This window comes from Octodon degus, unplaced genomic scaffold (assembly GCF_000260255.1).
Source record: "Octodon degus isolate 3935 unplaced genomic scaffold, OctDeg1.0 scaffold00006, whole genome shotgun sequence".
Classification (NCBI taxonomy): Eukaryota; Metazoa; Chordata; class Mammalia; order Rodentia; family Octodontidae; genus Octodon; species Octodon degus.
This window is the reverse complement of record NW_004524582.1, coordinates 8,323,159-8,327,834: the sequence shown is the minus strand read 5'-3', so window position 1 is coordinate 8,327,834 and position 4,676 is coordinate 8,323,159.

The window sequence follows — 4,676 nt, the reverse complement described above, 5'->3', positions numbered from 1 at the left end:
ACCTGCAATTCCACACTAGGGAGCTTGAAAGCAAGAGGATCACCATGAGTCTCAGCTGCATAGTGAGACCCTGTAAGAAACATATAAATAGAAAAGAGAGAGAGAGAGAAAGAAAGAAAGAAAGAAAGAAAGAAAGAAAGAAAGAAAGAAAGAAAGAAAGAAAGAAAGAAAGAAAGAAAATAGAAGTGGTAATAGCATGAAGAATTACTACCCAGGTTTTAGGAAATATGCACTGATGAATAGCTGTACATTCCATGGCAAAAATGAAAGGTTAGAAAAAAATTGTAGGAAAAGATGTTACTGATGACTGCTAGAGCATCCTGTCCTTCCTAGAACTAAGGAGAACTTGGATTTAGTCCTTCAGTGTTAAATCTAGTAAAATAGCAGAAATCTGCAACAAGTGTTTCATCCTAACCAATGAAAATGGAAAGATAATAATCAACTAAATTTAAAACTCTATTTATGATGAAATATGCTCAAAGTATCAGGGAGCAGTCTCATGCTTTGTTTCTGCCCGTAGATATAAGTTTAACTCACCTACTTCCAAACTGGTTAAAATCCATAGATTTATCATGATTACCCTCAGAATACTATTGCTTAAATAAAATTCTGGCAATAAAGGTTTGAAATTGGATTTTATGAGTTTTTTTGTGCTTTTAGGCTTAGGGTAAACTTCAAAGCCATCGTGTAGAAAGCTCACTAATACCTAGGCGTGGGAGATTACACCTGTAATCCCAGAGCCATATGAGGCTGAGGTAGTAAGATTGAGAATGTGAAAGTACCTAGGGAAACTGAGCAAATTATTGTGACTTTTAGTTTTTGAAAAAATAAAAACTATAAAGTGCTAAGTATGTAGACAGGTGGAAGGGTCCTATGTTAAACCTTTAGGCTATCAATAAAGACTTTCAAAAACCATTTATATGTTATGCCTTTTTCCAGACTGTTGAACAATTTGATTTCTATGTGTTTTCATTTTCTTAAAGATTCTTTGACATCTATGAGTTTCTTCATTCCCAAGGCCTAGTACAAAATGTGGAGACAAACTTTGTCTCATCTCCCATATATGTATATAATAGTTCATAATATATATCTTTTAACAATCTCTTAACTAAATTTAATTTTTTCTTATATTCCTTCTTTATCTGTATTTTAGGGAAGGATCTAAAGGGTATTCAGGATCTCAGTACTAGAACTGAGTTGTAGTGATTCTCCTGTTTACAGCCTCCCAAGTGCTGGGATTTCAGGTGTGTACCACCATGCTCAGTGTCAATTGCCATCTCAGTACACCCTGTTGGCGGGGCCAGCACAGCAGGCCCAGAGATTGAACCCCTGGCCCCTCCACCTGCTCTCAGGTGCTTTAATCTGCTGAGCTATTTGACCAGCCCTTTGCTTATATTCATAATTAGTACATTATTGCCCATTCTTTCTAATTTGTTTCATACTTTCACATTCATAGTTATATCATTGTAATTTATTTGGTTTTGACAGAAGAGCTCTCTCTCGCTCTCTCTCTCTCTGTCTGTATGTCTCTCTCTCTCTCTCTCTCTCTCTCTCTCTCTCTCTCTCTCTCTGCATACTTTTCCTCTTGAGAAGACTGGAAACTGTTACACTACACTAGTCCTTCGTTATGAGTCATTATTTGGTTCTAAGAGGTCATCAAATACTAAAAACAGTAGCAAGTTCATTCCTTTGGTTGCAAAGGGTAACAAGTTAAGGTAATACATCACAACACCAGATTATAACTTATGCCTGAAGTGACAAACAAATGATTAAAACTGAGAAAAAACTTTCATTTAGAAATGCTTTGAGTACCACATTCAACAATTTCAAAGCATTGGAGTACTGAAGTTTAAGATACTCCAGTGAGTTTTATTGAAGACAAAGAACTGTTCAAATAAAACCACTGTGTTATCATACTTGAGTGATAAGAAGAGAACACAAAGTTGTTTTAGAAAACAGATTATAGTTTTAAGAAAAGCCAAAATATTTTTTCATTCTAAAAATCCTACTTTCCAGTTTAATTCATTATCCAAGCAAAAAAGAACAGATCACTCAATAATATGAAGCATGGCTGAGCCATGGTCCTATTCATTTTGGTAAGGAAGGTTGAAGTATCTGCTAAGAGGTCCATAGTGCTATTAAATACTGGTAGCAGGACTAAATAACCTGTGGTATACTAAGTTAACATTTCTTTCTAAAACTAGTAAGAGAAAAGATATTAGCAGTGTGACTGAGAAGCAAACAAGTAAATAAATAACCCAAAGCTCTGTGCTTAGGAATATGTACAGGAATAATGCTGAGCACATCAGAGCAACAACAGTTAACACATTGCTGAACTCTTTGAAAGGCTGCCAAGCAGTGTAGGAAGATGCTCTCATGGTCATGCAGTACTCAGTTCTTGGACACGCCTCAGCAGATACGCAGCAACATTGCTACGATTTGGCTGCTTCTCCCTTGACTAAGTAATAGGTGAAGGAAAGATAATTTGATTATAAAATTGCAGAATGTGGAGCAACGAGGAAAAGATCATTTTGTCCTCCATTGAAAATTCCATGATGAGCTGATTTAGAAACTTGCAGCAAAACATACATTGGCATCTCTTCTAGTAACAAGCCTGACTGTTGTTTACCCCGGACTCTTGGCCTGTGTCCTCTCCCAAGTGTGACATGCATGCCAACCCTTCGGAGATGGTGCTGCCCTCTCTGACACTTCCCCATGTCTCTGGGTCCATGTCCTGCCTTTTCTCCAGCCCACATTTTCCCCCTGAAAAGCAACACAAAAACAATGTGTGCGCTTGCCACTTCCACACTCAGTCTGCCCGTTGTCTTGCTCCTCAAGTTCCTCCTCATGTAGACTATTTAATACAGTTTCTCTTTTCTTAGTTCCCCTGGTAAATTTGTCTCTGTGCCTCTGTATAATCATCTCCCATGACAGAAGAAAAATTCTGTTTTCTCGTGCGATAGAGCTCACTACAGTGGGAAAGATTTTATTCTCCCAAACTTCAAATGTGAAAATCTGAGCCTTCAAAGCAACCCATTCAAGATATTCACACTAGGGAAGTTACTAAGCTATTACAGGAGCCCATAAAATGAAATGAGTATTTTTAAAAAATAATTCCAAACATAGACATAGCATAATGGCACTATGGACTCTTTACAAACCAGGAAACAGGCTTCTGCTCTATAACAAGTATGTCGGCACCTGGATTTTGGACTTCACACTTTGCAGATGGTGAGCCTCCTTATCAGATCAGAATAAAGTGTCAATCTTTAAAAGGTCAGCTCAACTTTCCTTTTTGAGATCAATGTGTACGTTATCTACCTATACAATTTAAACCTTCTGAAAGTTATTATATTTAAATTTCATTTATTCCTCTAGATACAGATTTTTAGAAAGAAAGTTTAAGAAAGATGGTAACAGCGATGTCAACTAAACTTCACTCCAGGTTATGGAGTGCATGTAACAGGATGTGAAGTGGGAGCATGTTTTCTACCAGTGTGAGGCACGGATGCTGTTAGCCAGGAACTAAGCCGATGGAATTTGTTGGGGAGTGACCCTCAAAGAAAGGATACAAACACACAGAGCTGGGAACTTTTTCAGGTGTGTGATACAAATCACAGAATCAAAATCTGTCCATGCACATATCTGAAAGAAGTTATTAGTATCAAAGACCTCAATTTGGTTTTTATGAAATGAATAACTGTGGACTTCAAACGAAGACAATGAAAAGTGAAGGGAAAGTTGGCTCTGGCCTGCCTGGCTAAGCTTCTGTTCACTAACAAGACCAACACCAAGAACCCTCTTCTCTTGCAGTGTAAGTGGGAACAAGGTTAACTTCTAAGCAAATGGGAAATCTTTACTTTGCTCAAAATTATTTTATTGTTATTTGAAACAGATTGATATTTAAAAGGGCTTTCTTTCTGGGCTTCAGCATTATCCACATATACACACTCAAGCATGCATATTTAGTCATAACTCGTCTGAATTTTAGCAGTATGTGATCATTTGATGTCTTACAAATTTTTATTTATTTATTTATTTATTTATTTATTAGCAGAATCAGGGATTGAACTCAGGCCCTTGTGCTTGCCAAGGAACCGCTTATTCCACTGAGCCATCTCCCTGGCCCACAAACTTTTAAAATATAACTAATTACATTTATTTTCAAAGAGATTACTGATATATTCTATTAGATGTTCTAGGTCACCACAAGTAGCATTTGTGAGCCAAATTACTGCACTGAGAGCTAAACAACTTATTCTGTCATTAAATGCACTAAAGATACAGTATTATAGCGAGCATATTTCATTAATTGGAACTTCATGCAAACAACACAGCATCTATCTGCAATTTCTTTTAAAATAAAATTGACTTCCTTTACAATGTGACATGTGTTTCATACATGAATTCTCATGATTAGCTTTTTAAAAACAGATATCACTTCTAAAGGAATAATTTATCATTCAGAGACAGCATTTCCTACTCAGTAGCTGATTTGTATTTTAACTCCCAGATTTCCATATCTTCATTGTTTCATAATCCCATTGTTCTAAAATATATAACTGACATAAGAAATGCAACATCAGGGCCAGGAAGATAGCTCTGTAGAATAAGTGCTTGTCTGGCAATCCCTATGTTCAATCCCTGGTTCTGCAAAAGAAAAAAAAAAAAAGAAA